Raw genomic sequence first — 20,895 nt, 5'->3', positions numbered from 1 at the left:
TGTCTCCAGCTCCCCACAGTCCTGCCCTGCCCAGCCATGGGCCTTGTTTGACCTGGGCCCACCCACAGGCCCACATCCTGGGCCAGTCTTGCCCCATCCCTGTCCCTAGGGAGATGCCACTCTCAGCCCCATGGAGGCCTCAGCCTGCACGTGGCCCCGGTGTTAAACAATAAAGCAGGAGGGCTGCATGTTGTGGTGTTACAGAACACATCAGACCCACAGAATGGTGTCTGTTTCTTTCTCATCTCCTTGTAAAACCATGTAGGCTCAGAGTGGGACTTGAAACTTGTGCAGTTGCAGCCTTCCTGCAGATGGTGAGAGAAGTACTGCAGAAACCTCTCCACTTCTCCACTAGGACTAATACAGAGGCAATGTAAGTAAAACGTAGACTTCTGCTAATGTCTAAGGGCTTTGAGTCAAGCCCCTTAACTATATACTTTATGTTCTCCCCTCCTCTTCTGCTCACTTCAATCTCCTCAAAATTACCACTCATAGCTTAATGAATAAGCACTATAGCCTTAAATGCTGAAGGGAGGCAATGGAGGAAGATTACAAAGTGAATGCAAGGAAGGAGTGCTAGTGTGCTGCCTTATTCCCGCTGCTTTTTGATCAATGGAACAATAAATGCCAATGAGAACTGCTAGAGATAGTTCAAGAGATGTGGACAGATGCTTGTCTTATGGCTCTTCAAAGGTCATTTACTACCTTAAATATTATATGATTGTAATTTTGGTTGAGGGTTGGTGACTTTATTCCATTTCTGTGGGTACCCAATTACAACTCAAATATTTGGTCTTGACAGCAGTTTTAGACTACATAGTTAAATGAAAAATGAACCAAATACAGTACATACTTTAATAACAGTCATTCTTAAGAGAATTTTTTGAAGAACGACTTCTGACCCACCAGAATTATTAAACATCCTGTAGCATGTTTTGTAAGATTAGTCACAGTGTCTTTTCTGAAACTCAATATATATCATTACATTCTGCCTCCATAAATTGCCCTTTGGTATCAACTGAATATAGTATTCTTCTGTCACATATTCTTGTAGAAAGTTAAAAAGCTGTCATGTTCCATTTCAGAAATGGATCCACTTTGCTAGAATGTAGTGCAGTTCTATTACAAGATTTGGATTTTTTTGTTATTTTACAATCCAGTACATTTGCAAGAGAAGCCATTATTTTTTTCAGTGCTTCTTGGTGTTCTCATCTTCATCAATGAATATAGAAATGATAAGTATTAGTATTTTGCAAAGGCACTAATTTCCAGAGATTGTCCCCTAGGATTGTCGGCAAAAGAAAGAAAACCATACGTTTTCATTTGCACGTGTGCCTGAGTGCATGCACCAGCAAAACACCAAGTTTCTAATTTTTCAAAACCTCTCTTTAATTCACAAGCAATGACTACATTCTAGATGAAGGTCCCAAAAATGTATTTACTTAATACATTTTGTTTCTTGGCGAGTCTTGCAGGTGGTGCAATAAATGTCACTCCTTCCTGTTATATATCAAGCAAGCAGATAATTCTGCTTCTTTAAGTCTTATCTTTGACTGAGAGGAGAGCCAGTAGCCCTGCTCCTCTTGATTATTATGTATCTCATTATGTGTTTGCCAGAATGGGGATATAAACTTAGTGCTCTATCCAGATTCAAGTGTGAATAATTACATTCTGCCTACCTAAATTCCCACCGCAATTTCATTTGGGTACAGTATATTTCTTCATTTCCTGCTCTCAGGCCTGTTCTGGCATCTATTGAAGTTAATGGAAAGTTCTCAAAGACTTTGGTGAAGGAAAATGTCCATAAACTATGGTGTAATTCTGTTGTGGTATTAAACAGCTTGAGTTGACATAAGAGCCTGTATCTTATTATAAATTGCTTGTACTGTATATCTTTACCAGTTTGGAAAACTCTTCACATCTCATCAACATTATGTGTATATTCAAGATATAACGAATGTCAATTACCATATTATATATGTATTCTACTACAGACATAATATCTGTTAAATTTACAGGTATATATGGTTAATCCTGGTGTCACTGAACTTTATGAAGATCTTTTTTTTTACTTTAGTCAGGATGTGTAGGTAATACCTTAATAGTGGTAGGGCGATGTAGCCTTCTGAGGCATGGAAATTCTGTTCTCTGTGTTTTGTGGATGTCTGTAGACAAAAATTGAAATAAACAAGTTGTTCAAAAATTGCATTCAAGTCTTTTGAACCCCAGATCAATACCTAAACTACAATACTCCATGGCACTTCATCAAGGAATGAATGCAGTTTGCAATTGGTATTCTATACTTTCTTAGCAAAGTTTGGAATTTTTGCAAAATCTGTTTTTGCTTTAATAACATTTCTAGAGATAAAAAGTGCAGGTTTTGAACTCTTCTCACTTGTTTCTAGTAAGTTCCTTAGAGGAGATAAAAAGAACATGTCTCAGTGAGCAACTCAGACAAAATCATAAAGTTAATTCAGACCTGCACTTTCCTAATGTTTTAGGGGTACTCAGACCATCTTTAACCAGAACTGATCTTATTTAGTATTTTAATAATGTAAGGGTCACTGTCTAATGAAACTAGCTTACTCCAGGCTGGAATATTTAATACAGTTGTTCCCAACTTCTTTTCTCTTGATGATTATGTTTTCTAAGTTACTCCATTCACTCTCATGACTTTTGATCATATTCTCATGAGCCAGGCCCATGATCTCATAAAGACCATCTCTTTATTCCTCCAAAGTCTGTGTCATGTACTTTTGACCTTGGCCTGAGCTATTGGCATGGAAATTACTAGTATCCTAAATATACAGCATTCTTTTTTTTTGGTATTAGACAAAACCAGGAGTAGGGCTGGTATAAAAGTCTGTGATGACAGCTTCATACCATTTCTCAGAAACTAGCAAAAGAATTCTGCAATGAAGCTAGAGTAGCGGAGAGAATCTCAGCAATTTAATTCTGTGATTCTTACTGTGGCAGTGGGAGGTTATTTGAATTCAAGAGCAAAAACAACAGTCTTGCAGTATCACATACAGCATTTCTAATAATTTCGAAATCCTCTAAATCAGAAGAGTAGTACAGGTAAGCAAGCTGGTAATAACCCTCCTGACAAGAATGATGGTTTTATTTTATTTTATTTTTAAATGTTTCTGCAGCTTGCTAGATTCATAACCTAGGGCAAGTTTAATTAAAGTCAATGAAGCAGTTTAAAGTGAAGAAAAAATAAGCAGTAGAAAAAGTGTTGATTGTTTTCTAATTACGCTGTGGACTTCCTCTGTAATGGATTCTTGCCTTTTTAACTCCAGATAAAGCCAGTGATATATGCCAATGTAGACAGGAGACCTGGGAAATTCCTTCATAAAATTTCCACACTAGTTGCATCTCTAGATATCTTAGCACCCTTGTGACATGATCTATTTCATTATTTTTTGTCAACAGTTGGACAAGGTGGATTTTATTTTCTGAATATTGTAACAATAGAATAATGTATCATGCAGGAAAGTTTTGCATGTATAGTTTGAAAACCTTTGTTTTAGGAATCCTTTATTCACAGAGAAAACCTATAATTATATAAGTGTCCAGATTCAGCCTGAATTGAGGAATACCAGTGAATATGGAGAATAGTTGTTGTGAATGCTGCTCTGAACTCATCGATGGACTCAGTAGGATTTTGTTTTGATGTGGCTGGGCAGCTTGCCTACAATATAAATGGCACCCCTCTTACCTTCAGCAGATAAGGATCTGCCAGTTGCATGTTGCTTCCAGTCATTACTTCCAAACATTTCCTGACTTAATACAAGGAACAGGCAGTCCGTATTCCTGCCAGCTGATCATCAGCCAGGTTTGTGATCTGACAGTGATTTGCTTTAGTGGAACCATTCATCTCTTTTGGAACAGTGGATGGATGTACTTTCTAGAGTTCATCCTGAGGTACCAGTGAAGCTCAGAAGGGACAGTGATAGGATACTTGACTGTCCCAAGGTAACAGTCCAACGTCCCAGGACAATGTACATAGAATAATAGAATCATTTAGGTTGGAAAAGACCCTTAAGATCAAGTCCAACTGTTAACCTAGCACTGCCAAGTCTACCACTAAACCATGTCCCTAAGCACCACATCAACATGACTTTTAATACCTCCAGGGATGTTGATTCAACCACTTCCCTGGCAGCCTGTTCCCGCGCCTAAGAACTTTTTGGTGAAGACATTTTTCCTAATATCTTAAATTTCCTTCATTTAGATGCTGAATCTCATGCTTTGTTCTTTCTGACACATCCCAGTTCATCTCACCTAACCTATCAGAAGAGGGTATAAGAAGCACAATTTGTGCTGTAGCCATCTCATCCAGAAATTTACCTTGAGGTTTTATATTTTCAAATCCATCTGCATATCAGTAAGTATTCCCACTGAGCTGTTACAAAAAAGCATGTGCTGTGTTATAACAGCTTTTATAGTCTACTGTAAGTCTCCTTTGTTCAGGACTACACATTAAATAATGTATTATAACTTTGATACATTTACTCCTTTGTTTTATTTTAGACGATTTATTCAGTCTTCAAAATCCTTCCATCAAGATTTTGGCCTGATGACTGTCCAGAGGCCTCCTTAAATTAGAGCAGGTACATTAGGTTCTGCACTTTGTGAAATTCTGAATTGTCCCATCGTTCTTCATCACCATTTTAATGGGCATATTTCTGGTCCTGATGAAGAAAGAGTCTGCTTGGCAAGACACAGTAAACTAAGCATGAGCTTTGAGTGGGCTTGTTGATAGAGTTCACTAGAGGAATGTAACTTACAGAGGAATTTAAATGCTCCTAGCAGTGCATTTTTCCTATGAGAAACTCACTAAATGTTCACAGAATTGAAGGCTATAAACAAAAACTTTTGCACCTCTCTAGAGAAGCAATGAAAGCATTTAACAATTATTTTGTAAACAATCAACTTAATATTCAGGTTATTTTGTAGAAATGATAACTTGTTTGTAGCTGTGTATGAAAAAACACATCACAAGTCATTTAGGCTGCAAGATCAAGCACTCTCAATGTAGAGGGTGGCCCTAGAATCCTGTTAGCTTCCCTCATGTATGCATTATGATGACATCCTTATTTAAAAATCATATATTATTTTTGCCTTATTTTGCGCACAAGAGCAATGGTTCACAGGGAATGAGGAAGGTGTTGAATAGTTCTTTTTAACTTCATTGCCTAGACTGTAGTCTTGGGGCTTATTTATTGTCCATTGTGCCAGCTAGTGCAATCCAAACCTGCACTGCATTTGGAATTATTAATTTCTTTTTACTGTTTTCAGTGGCATTCTTCATTATGGAATTATTTGAATACTTCACCAATGAGTTTTTCTGTATGGGGGGAGCCAAGAATATTATCCCCATTTTATAGCTGGGAAAGTGTAAATTAGCTGAGCAGTAGTAAGAAGCCAACATGACTAAAACGTGTCCTGGCACTGGTTTTAAATTTGCATCCTCTCAGTGATATTGCATGTCCTTATATTCCTGTATTATGTGTAAGGGTAAATAGGAATTTTGGCTTCTTGTCTTTCTATCATTCATTATGTGGCCTTTCTCTATCACACCATCCTTTATTTGGGCAGTCTCTGTCTTTTTAATCTTTGCACATTGGGATTTCCCTTTAGGCCCCCATCATTTTCACTGCTCATATCTAGACATCTCTGCTTTAGAGAGGATAAGATCAAAATTCTGTTTAATTGTCTACTATAAAAAAAACACAAACCCTGATAGATTTTTTTTCCGAAAAATATCTTTTTAAAGCAAAATGGATTCCACAAAATGACTGCAACATGGACAGTATCAGTGCTGATTTACTTGGTCCTAGGACTCAGTAATCCCATTCAGGGACAAGAATCTGTATGCCATTAGCCAAGTCTGACAGAGGACGCTCATCAACATTAATTTTCTGCTGATGGTTTTATGAAACCAAATTCAGACTGTTGAAAATTAGACTAAGTGAATTGAGCTTAGTTTGGACAGACCACTGCAGGGTATGAACTGGTCCTTTGCAAGGAGTGGGGCTTGATTTAAACAATCGCGCACCAGCATACGGAGTGCATATTCCATATCTAAGCCACTCAGTGACTTGTATTTATTATTCAAACTGTCATTCACTTATGTGAAAACTCTATGTATTTAGATTGGAAACAATTTTAAATAATTAACATAAATACATCAACTTCAGCAACAGGCATGTCATATTAAGTAACACAATATGTAGACCTGGGAGTACTACTAATAAGGTGGATTAGTGTGTTCCTGCAGCCTGGGCCAAGCATACTGTTGATGGCGATTAGAAAATGGTGTTCACAAGTGTGAAAATTAAACGCAGGGCCTTACCATTTGGGTTTATCTAGAGGAAGATAAGTCCTTGAGCAACTGTAGAATTTTCAATGACATGCCTCGCTACAATTTTTTCTGGCATAATTTTGGTTGCTTGCAGTGACTATTTTTAATTTCCAAACCAGTACAGATTTGGACACTGAATCATGCTTTGGTGTCCTGTCACCATGCATTGCTGTGATCGCATGGTGGCTAATGGCACATGGTCTGAGTGCAACATCATTGTTCCAAAACAGATCAACTACTAAACTGATAGGCAGTATAATGAGAAACTCCTGCTGACAGCAGGTATTTTTATTTTATCTGAGAATAATTCACTGAGTAGATAATTGGTGAATTCCCAATGGGAAAAAACTTGATTCTGTCTGAGCATAGGTTAGCAAGTGTACCACCATAAGATAATTGATTTTGTGATATATCAAGTAGGGACGTAGTTGAGACTATTGAACTTTTCACTTAAGGCCTCAGGGTGAACTTGAACCAAGCTCCCAAAGGTGAAGAACCAGTACTTGACATGTGCAGGGTTTTGCACTCTTAACAGCCTCTTTAACTTTCATTTTCTCCCATTAATCTACTTTCACCAAGATCTAGATGTGCACAGAGTCTCATTAAGATGGTTGAGTTGTCATTGGAGATAATCACCAAAGGAATGTGTTATAAAAGGAGGAAAAAAGTATGTCTAGAAAGTCTGAATAATTTTTTTTATGCTGTTGTTTTAGTGAAGAGGCTTTGGATGCTGATAGGAAAGTTACTATAGCTATAGGGCACATTTAATTGCATTTTAGAAACTTCTTTTAATCCTGTAATAACAAAAAATTAAATCAGTGCTGACATTTTTTTGTTGCCAGAAGAAGGTAGTAAAAGGGTAAAGAAATAATTGTTAGTTCTGAGAATATAATTAGCAACTTTAATGCTTTAATCTAAAAAATGCATATTTTGAGCCCGGGTGAATGATTAAAGAAAAGATATTGAAAGCCTTTGAAATTTCTAACTGTTTGTTTTTAATTGTAAATTATGATCACTATAATTAGCTCATTTAGTACATTTATAATGTAAACAAATATGAATATACAGAAGTTCAGTGATATATTTCAGGGCAAATAAGAGCAACTTTGTGACCCTGGGCTCTATTTATTAAGCCTTTCTTGTAGTGTTTGGCACAGCTTCATTCTTTCATAGTGTTTTTTTTCCCCCTTTTTTTCCGGAAGATAAAAGAAAGCCATACATAATACTTGCAGGTCTCTGCTGGGGTCTTAATGCATCTGGAACTACACCGAAGAAAATAAAGATAGAAATGTGGTTCTTTTGGGGGCTTCATTTAACCCTCACTCTGAAGCTTTCTTACAGCTAGAATATTTATCGTGTTAAAAAATAAATCCTACATTTTCTTAAACACTAAGTTGTTAACACTGAGCAATTAGATAAACTGAAAGTGATATTATGTTTCAGGTAGACTTACCTATTTCCATAGCTAGCTATCTGCAGAAATGCAGTGTTTCTGATACCGGCTGTTCTGTTTCCTGGTGACGTACTTTGTGTAGCAACCTGGGACTGGATTTCAGAAATCTGCTCCCTTCCTGACACACGTGCTGCCCTGCACATCACCAAGTAACATGAACGGGAGCTGCCTGGCTAAGACTCCCGGCATGCTAATGGAAACACTTAATGAGTAGCAGGATGTTTTCCCCCACGAAGTTCAAAGATTAAAATTTGGGGTTTAGTCTCACCATTATTTTTATGAAAGAGGCATCTTTTGTTACATTTCCAGAGCTCGGTTATCATGCTGCGACACACTGCATCCAGTTCCGATAAGTCATGGAAAGTTATGATTAGTTAAGCTCCTTATGAATAGAGAAGGCTTCCCTGAAGGTTGAAACTGGCCTCTAACATGAGATTTTAAATCATTGTTGAAGTGTTTTGACTAGGCTGCCTTTGTGTACACTAAACAGTTTAAGGTTACTTTTTAATCCAGTGGCGCCTGTTTTATGATGTACACTTGCTGTGGATTGAATGTTGTTCTGTTCATCACTGCCAGCTGTCTCCTTGGGATCCTCTAGTAACTAAGTTATTTTATCTCAGAGGAATGAATTGTCAATAAACAAGCAAGTAATAACTTTTCTGCTGAATTCTCAAGATTTAAAAAAAAAACCCTCTTCTTCTGTCATACTTCCCCTATAATGTAAAATGTATTGTGAGGGTTAGTTGCTCTATTCTTGCACTGTGAGCCATCAGGAGTTAAAACGTTCATACCATGAAATAAAGGTGGAAGCGGTACATATTGCAGCAGTGTATTCACCATATTCTGTGGATATTTTTTAGCTGAAGGAAGTAAGCCCTGATTATTACAGCTGTCACGGTGACATCTGATATTTCAGTATCAGTGATTGCCTCACCCACAACATGACCCTGATCACTACTGTGATTCTCTGTCCACTATTAAACTGTGAAAGGTCTTGGCCCTCCAGGTGCTGTTTCAAGTCTGAAATATCAACTTGTCTGTCATACTCTCTCTGCCTAACTTAATGCTTAAGGACCCAGCAAAAATGTTTAATGTAGACAGGGTCTCATACAGCAACAAAGCAAAGAACACGTCTTATGTCTATTTTCATGGCTGATGCAGAAGAAGAGCACTAAGTATGCATCAGTTATTAAAAATGATCAAACTTTGTGGCTTAAATATCAATAATTACATTTTTTTGCATTTCATTTCTACTTTTGGGGCACACACTTGCTTCTTGAAAGTCCTGAGAGGTATTGAGATTTCACACAGGAATGGGGACATATAATAAGGGGATAATTTTCATGAGTCAAAACTGAAAAATTCCAAAATATTGTTATACAAAATTTCAGATCCAAAGCAGATCTTTTTACTGAATTTTTGGTTTTCTTTCAACAGCACGGAAAAACAAGCAAACAAGAAAAAATTACTCATTAAAAAATTTGCTCTTAAAAAACCTAGAGCTATAAACTAAACTCCAGAATTGTATAGTTGACATTAATAGAACTTCTTATGATGCACATTTTTCTCTCTTTAGTAAGTACCTTACTTGTGGTAAGATTAATTTAAAAGTTGGTTAACCTAAGCAACATGAAAGACTTAGGCAGTAGACTTTTCTATGAAAATAGATAAGGCCTATCAGACCTCCCTAATTTTTAGGAATAAAGTATTGGGAAAGATTCTGTACTTAAAATAACAGAGCTGGCCTAACGGGTTATTGCTCTGTACATTGTACAAACTCTGACACAGTGGTCATCACACATTTACAGCACTGAATGCTTATCTTTTTTAGCCCGGTACTGTTGTTAATTTCATGTAAACTGGAACGTGGGGCTTGACAGCCAAGAACCAGGGCTCGTAAATTGAAATTCAGCTGCATGTGGATTGTACCAGAAATTAAGTAGATGTAATGCCAGAGTAATAAAGATGTTGGATAATGATCTTCTGTAATTTTTTGGAGTGATTTTAAGTTCTTAAGTATAGTTTTACAAAAAATAATCTTTTGTTTTGATGGACATGCTTGTGAGCATCTGACCTGCAATTCCTCCCCTAATGCAGAGGGAAAGGTACTTTTGTGCAGAGTGCTTCTGGGCACCTTTGCTAAGGTAGTGATGAGTTTCTTACAGTGACCCCCATGAACAGTATCTCTAACACAGCTGCAGCGTGTTATATTGGAAAATATTTTTCTTCAAAAAAGAACTATCTGTGCTTTCATACCCTTTGTGGTATATTCTGGTTTACAGTTGCAAACACCATTTTTTATGGCATGAAAGGTCCTCCTGTCATGTTTTGTCAGAAGCATATCGTCATTTCTAATGATATATATGTATATATGCATACAGAGTGTATATTATATATATTAAAAAAGTGTGACTTTGTATCTCATGTTAAGATAAGAAAAGGCCATCCTTTAAAAATAACACCGTACAAAATTTTATGTAGTTGTAAACTAAAGTTATGAAGTTATATGTGTGAAGTTAAAAGGTCATAAATGCAGTTCTGCTTATCTTTGTGGAAAACCAGATCAGAAATTGTCAGCAAAGTACTTTTAGAAGGGTTCCATCATGACTCTGAAGATGGAAAGCAAGATAGACAAGGATTTAGAGCTAATGTGAAGAGGCAAAGAGAAAAGGGAGGGTATGTGTTGCTGAGAGAAAACCTTAAAAACAAATTTAAAAAGTGGGAAAGTTAAGGTGTGTCCACTCTGGGCACATCTGACATTAACTTGTAACAGGTGGGGCTTTGCTGTCTGTAAAATGAAAAACTACAACTCTGTTGAGTAAGGTACGCAGACCAAACCAACTGGACTGGAAAAAAAAACCCCTCTTGCCCCTCTGTGGAATATACATAGTGGCTGAATGTTCTCCATGATCCTTTTGATCTCTGGATCTGCACTGTTATTTTACTGTAATCAGAGATGTCACACAACCAGAATTTATTTGGGCTAGAGATGGGATTATGTGGTCTACCAATCCTCCCAAATCCTAAAATTTAAAGAGAAAAAACCACTGGTTCATTTTTGTTTTCTTTTAAAACAAAATTAGTAGCTAAAATTTGTCAGTCATTTGTCTGTAGACAAACTATGGATTTGATGCTGCCATTGGCAGTTTCAGGATGAAAGGCTTTGAGTGTGTGCTCTCTGGAGTATGACTCTGTGCAGATTTATATGTAGTAATTGCTAATAATCCTGATAATCCCCTAAGGAAAAATGCTGTAGGTGGAAAGCCACAGATAGAGTCATTATAATAAAGAGTGACTCGTTCCTTGCACCCATCTTGTAATAAAATAATTAATTCCCAGCTTTTTTCAAGGGCAATGAAGAGATTTCTGGAGAGACTTCTTTCACATCAACCCTATCTGCCCACCTGAAAGGCCCTAAAAATTAAGAGTGGAAGAATGAATAGGCCTCTGCCCTGATTCCTGTGAATAATTCAAGAAGAAAATATGATTTATTGCCATCAGGCCTTCTGTCTCTCCTTCAGTTTTTCTTAACCCTAGTTTTCCTGGCCTTTTGTGTTTTCATAAGCCAATAGAGTGTGTGGTAGACAAAAAGTGTAGTATTCATAGCTTGGTAGATGACATTTTACCAGAAATTTTTCAGAAAACCTCATTCTCACAGGATATGTTGCCAAATATGTATTGTTTTTATATTCCTAAATTCACTTTTTTTAAAAGTGCACAAAGCTCTGTCTGTGTTTATATACGGCTTTAAAAGAACAGCAGTCAAAACGAACAGCATTCCATGATCATTTAGTCTTCAGACCCAATAACAAAATCCTTATTCACTTATACAAGTGCATCTCTGTCCAGTGGTTTGTCCCATACGCAGAATGTGCCTGCAGCTCTTGGCACCATGGAGGGTGGAGAAAGAAATATTTCTCATTGGCTGGGAAGGCTCTGTGCAGATGAAGTAATGTAATCCCGAACTGTGCACTCAGATTTTTTCAATAAATGTTTTTCGTCACTACAGAGCTTTATATAACAGCAGTAAAGGCAAGAAAGGAAATTAGAAACACAGCTGAGACTGCATCTCATACTTCATAATGGCCTAAAATTCTTACTGTTTATTAAAACTAACACCCCTTGTCAGGGTGTTGATCAAAAATTCTCCACAGTCTCTTTTCTTTGATCTTTTCATTTTACAAACCACAGATATTTGTTGCCATTTCTTTACTTAGTTTTATGTCTAAAACATTAAAACTCAAAACTGTTTTCCAGTAAAGTTGCATGATAAGGAATAATCCTGAATTCATCAAGCCAGCGAACTCATCGCTAAGCAAATTTGTCAACTCCCAGGGAAAGGAGAACACAAACAGAAATGGTCTAAGGTGGCACAAGAAAGGATGCTTTCAAAAACCTGACATGTCTGTGGTCCTCATGCTTCTACTGCTCTCCAGTCCATGTATGAGCATAACCTATTCTAATATACACATTTACGTTTTGTTTCAGCAGCTTCCTGGCTCCTGCACATGCAAACATTTGAATTTCCTGTTGGCTCAGAGGTGAGATTTATAACATTTATTAAAGTTGCTTTTCACTGTGAGTTTACTGGGCAGAAAGCCTAAGAGGGACTTTTTTTTTAAGGGGCTTTAATTGCTTGAATTTACCAGAGGGGTGAACATTGTGCTTTCTTTGCAGCACCACTATCCACTAAGATTGCCAGGTGTTGAATTTCCCTAGAGGTTCCCCATTTATTGAAGGAATTCATGAAATACCCATCTATCCAGAGCTGGGGCTCCTAGCATCCCTTTCCCATTCATCATCTTGATTTTGTTTCCTTCATGGCTGCTTTTGAATTTCTTGATTGATCCTGTTCATTTCTGTCCATTGCTCTCCATAAGTGTCCTCCCTCCTCTCTTCTGAGCACCTCGACCATTGAAAATAGGCCAGACTTGCCTCAGAATTGTATGCACCTGAAAGCCTTTTGCCGTGATGTGGCTGCTGGTGCAGAGAGGCAGATCAGTGCTGGAAGTATACCAGTGCTCTTCAGTAGAGTGGAAGAAAGATGAACAGAGGGCAGGAAAGACAGAATAAGTGGAGGGAAAGGTGAAGAGCAAAGAGGTATTTTGCAACGTTTAAAATTAAAACCCATAAATAGCCCTTTAAAATCCATGAATGGACTTCTCAACAGATGGCAGCCCTACTGTCAGGCGAGCCCAAGGCAGGCAGACCATAATTGTTAGCAAATGTATTGTTAAGGGAATTTACTAATTTACTGATGCAGCAGCCGCTTCAGTTGAAGAATAAATTGGAATATTTTGGTGCATTTCCTTTAAAAAGTCATCCACTTTTAAGTCTATGTATTAAAATGACAAAGTCTTAAATGGGGGTCTCCTTCACTAAACAAAAGGTATGCAAATTACATTTCAAGATTTATATTATGATAAAAACTGAAACACAAAAGAGACATTATCTTGCAAAAATGTAAAAGTACATTGCTTCATGAGTCTATAATGATATAATGTGATGTTGATGTAGTTAAAGATGTCAGAAGGGAGACAATGACCTTAAAAGTTTAAAGCAGACACATTAATATTGATTGATTTTTAAGAGATTGAACAGCAAGAATATATCTATATATAGCCTGGATATTGGATTGTTTGAAAATTTGAGATGAGATACAGAACATTTCAGTCTTGTAATGTTTTAGACCTAATAGCAAGAACATGCTTTAAATGCAGCCATTTGTACAAGAAACTGGATGACAATTTGCCTTGAATTTAGCAGACTGTAAACCTTTTTCTTGTAAAAATCAGTGGTGTTTGACAAAGCTGGATGATCAGTTCTGGCATAACCACAAATGCAGGTCTGGCATATGGGACATCATGAAAGTCCTAATGTAGGGGGTTTACTTTTTTTTTTAAACCATGTTCTATACATAAGTAGATCTGCATGTAGTCTTATAACTATTTCGTACATGCAGACACACGCACACCTTTCTATAACATATTGAGCACCATAAAACCTCCGCACCCTTTGCCCTTGAACCAAATAATGTGACTGTGTATCTATCATGTCATTTTTTTTCTTCTTACTTTTCCCCAAGCTGAGAGAACATGGCAAATAACACTTCTTGTTTAAGTAGTTTAGGCTCATCTTATATCTGTGTTTATGCAAGCAAAGTTATAAAGAAACGTGCCTCACATTGAGGTGGAAAGTGCTAAATATTATGGTATTTTTTTGTTCCCTCGAGTCAGTTCATTTTATCATCTCAGGTTGATGAAAGTTTCATCTCTTTCACAAATGAGCTTTACTCTTAATGTAGAGACTTCCACTGGTCAGAGAAATGGAAATGTTGGACATGGTTGGCCTTTTAGACTTTTAGGGACCAGACCACAGATGCCTCAGACACAGGGACTAAGAACTGAACTTGCAAAAATCTGCTGGCAGCAGAGAACAAGTCTGACCTGTATGAGATGAATCATCTCGCTGAGAAGAGATCCTGCGGCATTGTACAAGCTGGAGATTTTCATTCAGAATCAGACCTCATGCAACATGAGGCAGATAAACATAAGGTGTAGACCATGTTTATAAAAAGGCTTTTTTTAATATAACTTTCAAATGAATCATTAGTCTTTTGCCTTCTTCTCCCCACATATGAAGTGATAGAAAATCAATATCTGAAGGAAAGAGGATAGCTGGGAACCTGGAGTTCAGTGTAGACATTTGCATGCTAGAGAATTCTTGTTTTCAAGAAGCAAAATCAAGAAAAATTATAACATGGCCACTTTGCCTCCAAATTCAATTTTTTTAATGTATAACCAGAAATAGAAAAAGATGGTTACTTTTGGGGAGAACTATCAAACAGCAAGGTGTCTAGGTGTTATAGCTTCATCCTATAAACCTCTACTTAGTTTCACCAATGGTAAAACTTGCTTTGACCCTCCAGTATAGGAAAATAGCCCTAACAGCCTGTTTAGTAAACCAAAAAAAGCACGGTGTCTCCAAAGGGCCTAGCCTGAGTGAGCATCCAGAATCCCAGACAGTCAAGAAATTTGAAGGCATTCAGACTTAATTTAATTCTTTTTTACTACAAATCTAATTTCAGAGAATGATTAACAGGAGAAGAGTCATAAATGGCAGTCTTGACCAAGGGAGGTGCTGACAGGGTACCATCTAGATAAATCAAGGAAAGAATGCTCAGGTTTCTGTGAAAGAAGACTAATGACATTAAGTCAAGATGAAATAGAAAGGAGCAGCATTGCAGGCTGAAAATCATCAAAGTCCAGCCTGCCCTGACAAGAAACCCTACAAAATTTCCTGATCTGAAAAGTAACTAGAAATGCTAAGGAATGACTTTCTGTAAATGCCAGGTCTTGAAGTTACTTAGGACTGAAAATGACCCAGGCACCAAATTTGGTTTTTGGTACCTGTCAAGACAAGTGAAGGAATGTCCTGGGAGCATCTGAAACAGCAGCTGATAGCAGCAGCTCTACACACTAAGAGTGTTTTGCACCTCATATGCTCAGTCCTTTCACTTAAGTCTGAAAAACTTCCACCTGGAGGCAAGCAGACAGTGGATAAAAGCAGTGTGTGAAACCTGCTGCCAGTCTATGTAATTCAGAGAACCTGTTTACAAGAAAGCAGAAATGGCAGTCTCCTGAAAGGAATGGTGGCCCTAGCTGAAATAATGGGGAAACTTTACAAATAAGCTGAATGTATTTGTACAAAGAGGGATTTCTCAGAAGGTTAAGATTTTACTTTAGGTACACCAAAAAGGAAATTAAAACACCATACTTCAGTGGTTAAAAGCATACTCCCTCAAATCTAGAGTGTTTAAACCAAAATAAAATGTCCTCTTTCTCAGAAAATGTTAAATTGTTGTTTAAGTATTGACTTCATCTTCTAAGAAACACTAGTATTCCTAACTAAAGGAGCAGATCTTCCACTGGAAGTCTCCTAGCTTCAGATTTAGATTATAATAGAGTAGCATTCTGCAGCCAAGCACTTAGTGCGATCGGTACTAAAACTGTATGAGATTAGCTAATGTACTTTTCTGTGATGTGCGAAGCGAATGCCAGGACACAGCATTGTACCTGACTGCAGTAGCATGAAGTTATGCTTCAACAGCGTTCTATTGTAATGTAGGATTTTGAAGTCAGGGAAGCAGTCTCTGGAGTGTTGCACATCAGCAAGAAATTATTTTTGAAAGTAGACAATAAAGAAAAAGTCTGAACTGATGTTTAGAACAAATAAATGAGAGCAGCAAAACTTTCAGTATTAGTATTACACCCAGCCATATAACAATAACTAAATGAAGCATGTATTTAAAATTTGGTTAGAAGCTTTTGTACATTTTAGTTCTGTTTGGCTCAGTGGGTGTGCTGCACTTTAGACTTCAGTCTTCAGGGCTGTCAATCCAACAACTTTCACAAGCACTATATTCACTTAAAAGATGAAAGAGAAAAATAGAAGGGGTTGATGTTAATAGCACTTAGCACTTAACATAGCTTTTTCCTTCCTGAAAAATACAGTGCAAGCATGAGGTAATTAACAAGTACTTTGTCTTGGAGATGCAGATGTGTATCTAAACAACCTTTAAGCAAAGAGAATACAGACATGTAAGATCAACCTATGCTCAGCTGCACATTTTCAAGGTTAAATATTGCAGTGGCATTTATGGTATCATTTCTCCCTGTAGTGGGTCAATAAGTCCAGCTTGTGGAAACCAAGACAGTGTATTTCTGCATGCAGGGCTCCTTCTTCATTGTGTGAATAACTTACTGTAATTTCAGACTTATATTAAGTGTCTGCTATAGGAAATCACTGGCAAGTCATACAAGGGGGTGTGTCATTTGAGTAGAGTCAAAACATGTAGTTAGGCAGCACAGACGCACCAATTATTCAAACTGCCAACAGCCTCTGTAGCAATTCTGCTGTGCCTGCTTCTCTCCATCAACTCCAGCATCTACCCACCTTGTGTTAGGTATTCTGAATATGGCCCACAAAGTCTTGTACTCTTGAACAGATAGATATCCATCTAATCTGCTTGCTTAGGAAGTTCAAAGTCTTACAAGGAGAGAACCAGGAAAGAGAGCTTCAGCTGACACTGAGAGCAGTGAAATCCTTTTGAGGAGGAGAAGGGACAAAGTCTCAAACTTAACATTTCTATAGAAATGAGGAAGAAGAGTGTTGGCAGCTATGGTGTGTTTTCAGTGTGCTTTTCTTCTGGTTAAAATAAAAGTTCAGTGGTGTTTGCAAAGCTGGAAGTAGACTCCTAAGTCAATTTGATAATTAAAGAGTTCTTCCGAGCCCTTGAAGTACGAAGGGCTATCAGTGCAGATCAACAAGGATGCAGAGCAATGTCTACTGGGGGAATTGGCCGTTTCACTCTCCTCTTCATTCTTAGGCCATTAGGACTTTAGGATGGCAAATCTGTCAATTTTGCAATTTCCTCCAGTAATAGAGTTTTGGCAGAAGCTGACGCCTGTGCTGTATTGTACTCATGCACAGTTAGGTAACCAATGCATGCTCCATTTAAGAGAGGCACAGAAAGCTTCTCAAAGTTACTGCATTATAGTCTGGCTCTCTGTGCTGAGCTCAGCTGCTGAGAGCAGAGGAGGTGTGAAAAGGCTTGTTAATAAAAGTCTGTTTAGATTTCATTACTGTGAGCAGCCAAATCAAGACAATACAGATCTTGCCAACCCTCTGAGAATTTCAGTCCTCTCTGGAAATACTTTCTTTCCTGCACTGAGTACCTTTTCCAGTTGAGTCTTTAAGCAATGCAAGGAGAGCTCTCTTCTGCTGCCTTTGAAAAATAAAGAGAGCAGAGACTCCTTTCCAATTGTAGAGTATTGAGTGGGAAATAGGAAAGAAGGGGGTGTGGTGGTATATCTCATTTCTCCTACTCACACACACTGAAGAAAAAGCATCTAGCTCAGACTTTCATTTTTCTCCCTTTTGTTTTTAATACTAGAAAGGGGAACTCCTTTGAGTTGCAGGAGGAACAAAGGTGGTTGGCATGGAGGATGGACTAGATGTGGCAATCTGGCAGACTGTTTTGGCAGAAATGATGAAAGCATTGGGAAAGGGCATAACTAACTGATTGGTCCATGGGATAGGCAATTATAGGGTGGTTGTGTTCATTGTTAGGGTTTAGGGAAACTATGTCTTATCAAGCTCTAGCATATCTTTTGCATTGTGCCAAAAGTATCTTATTGGCTAGATCTAGAGAAGTCTCCTACCAAGGCTGACTGGAAGATTCAGTGAACCATGAAGAACTTAGAAAAATACTCATTTCTTCTTCAGCATAGCTCTGGCCTCTGAGCAGTGAAATAAGACTGAATGAATATTGTAGCTACAGAGGTATCTTTGGCTACATGACCAGACTTTAACCAATTTGAGGACTTCAGGGATGTTTTTCAGATCACCATGAAAGAAAAATCCTAACCTGTGGCAGACTTGGCATGTGGTGTGGACCGGCCTTTTTTCCCCCAGAAGATTAAATTTCTCCACTTTAAACACTGTGATTTCCTTTGTTGTGGTCTTTTTAATGTTCTGCAAGTTTTACTTAGATATTTATTGAAGTTTTTAATGCTTGAGTCTTGGTGAAAGCAGATACAGGTCTCCTAACCATAAATGCTGCTCTTCCTCTCTGTATTGACATAAACAATCACCTGAATATGCTGAATATATACATGCAGATGTCAAAACCCAGCTAGCAATAAATGACATGAAATAGTTGGTGGGTCAGTCCTGTTCACCATATATTCCACTGTGTTACACTTGCATTATAAATTCAAAGTAAATTGTAAAGTTTAGTAAAATCTTTCACTTTTTTTTTTTCACTTGTCTACTTGTATCTCCTAAATAAGTCTCAAATTTTACATGATTAATGACCTAACTTGATCAAAAGGAAGATTCTTCAGAGAATATATTTAAATAGCACATTGCCATGCATATATTTTGCATCATTACTGAGTGATAACGTAATACAGTTAATGACTACCTTTCTCCCTAGTATAACTTTTTTGTCATCAGGAGTAGAATCTAGTCCTTTTCATCTTGTGTTATGTCATGGCTTTTGGTGTTATGTTCAATGCTTGCAGTACCTAGCCCCATCAGAAGATGCAGAAAGGTGATATTTCACTTATTCCATCACTGAAATCTCTGCTGTAGAGTTACTTAACAAAAACATTATGTTATATGAAGTGTTTAGCCGTGTAGTCATTGAAGTCAATATGAGTTTCACAATTCATTTCAATCAGAAGAGAACTGTGTTGACTGTGACTGTGTCACCCCAGTAAAAGATGAACACTGTACCCTTTTAAGTAATGTATTGCACCTATATTTTTAAGAGATCACTTGTAAAAAATGCCCTGGAAAAGGAGGGAAAGAGAGATGTGCCTGTTATTGCAAAACTTACTTTCTGAATTCTGTTTCTGCTTGCAAGAGAAAAATGCAGAATGTAAGGTGTGTGCTGTATATTAATATTTATTTGAACTGTCTTCTGATACATTGCCTTTCTGATGCTACATGGTGTTCTCCAGCACTGTTTCCTAGCATGATGGCTAATGTCCTGCTCTGAAAATTATCCATTAAAATTTTATCAATTTTGTGTTTTGGTGAGACAGTATGAGGAAATGCCATTGGAAAATTAGATTCCTCTTTGACATCAGGCGCCCAGTCAGCAATCCAATCCCATGTGTTTCTACTGAGACATTAGGATTTGATATAATTTTGGGCAGAAAACATTTTAAAATGAAACAATTGAATTTTCTAGATGGTCTTGGGGACCACTTAGCTTAAGAGAATACACTTCCAAATCAAAAGCTTTTCAATCATTCTAAATATTATTTGGATGATATTTGCTTTATGTGTAGTAGCAGTTTGAATTTGTATTGAATGTTTGACTGGCTCGTGCTCACATAGATGATGTATGAAATTATTATTTCATATTTTTCTAGTGTTTGCATTGCAAGTGACATCTGGCTGACAGGAACTTGGAGAAATAGGATACAAAGTGAATGCTGCAGTTACCACAGTATCATATTTATCAAAAGGCTTAAGGTTGGTCTGTCTTTGTTTAACATATGAAATTCACAGCAATAAATAAGAAACAGCACTATTTTTTTTTTAACTAAGCTGCTTAGAAAATGAAGATAGATGAAGAAAAAATGTTAATGGTATTCTATATTCTGTTCATTGAATTAATTTATGTAGACAGGCATGCATACTGGCTGAAAGGCAGTTCCCAACTTGTTTGAAGGGGTTTTTTTTGCTGTTATACCTTTAAATTTTGGTTAATGTTATATAATTCATGTACACTATATCACAGAAATAGGGAAGTCTGGAATAAGCTACTATAGCAAACTGGCACAGTTGTTTTTAAACTTAAGGTGTCCAGCTACACAAGTCTAAGGGTGAGTTTAATACTAATTGTATTATAACTTTAAAATGTACCTATTGAAATACTGTCTTCAACCAAACTCTTACCCTAGCACTTTTTCATTAAGCTCTTGATGCAGCACTTGTTTAATGTTAAATTGTATCTTGACAGAATATAGTACAGGTTTTACAAATTATAATATTATTTTACAGTTTAAAAATGTGGTCTGAAAATTTATGATTTTCCTAAGAAATATGACTTCAGCCTTTAAAAAAAGGCATTTTCAGATTCCATGTTGTTTTGGAGGAAGTTCTGCCATAGTGTTATGAAACAATGACAAAAGTGATACAGTGAAGCGTCCAGCTTCTGGATGCCCTGGCAGGGGAGAGGAATTGACTGTACTACTCTGGCTAGAAGGGTCTCTTGGACACTCTTTGTCACTATCTTGATATCATTCACCCTTACTGGTTATTAAGACTGTGGACTCTGTGTGAAGAAAACGCACCCCTACAGAACTGCCCCATTATTTCCCAGCTATCCTGGGAAGGAAGAAAACCGGGGGCTGTCACACTTAGGGATGTGGAGTTCATAAGAGTAAGGCAAGAAGAGGTTATCTGGAGATGGTGGGGTGGGTAGAACAGACTGGGAGGGGAAAAGGCTGCCTAAGAAAGACAGAGAGATGTAAACCAAAGACTAAGTAATCAA

General features: G+C 37.4%; 1 long non-coding RNA gene across 1 annotated transcript in view; it reads left to right on the top strand.

Moving 5' to 3' along the window:
• Nucleotides 1–19,866, top strand: part of LOC141960666 (uncharacterized) — a 255,631-nt gene extending 235,765 nt beyond the window's left edge. Inside the window, exons 7-9 of the long non-coding RNA XR_012633680.1 lie at nt 266–373; nt 12,312–12,364; nt 19,769–19,866. This is a non-coding gene — a long non-coding RNA (uncharacterized LOC141960666). The remainder of the gene's footprint in view (nt 1–265; nt 374–12,311; nt 12,365–19,768) is intronic.
• Nucleotides 19,867–20,895: the final 1,029 nt, after the last annotated feature.

Source organism: Athene noctua, chromosome 5 (assembly GCF_965140245.1).
Source record: "Athene noctua chromosome 5, bAthNoc1.hap1.1, whole genome shotgun sequence".
NCBI classification, from domain to species: domain Eukaryota; kingdom Metazoa; phylum Chordata; class Aves; order Strigiformes; family Strigidae; genus Athene; species Athene noctua.
This window is presented reverse-complemented; position numbering and strand designations above follow the sequence as displayed.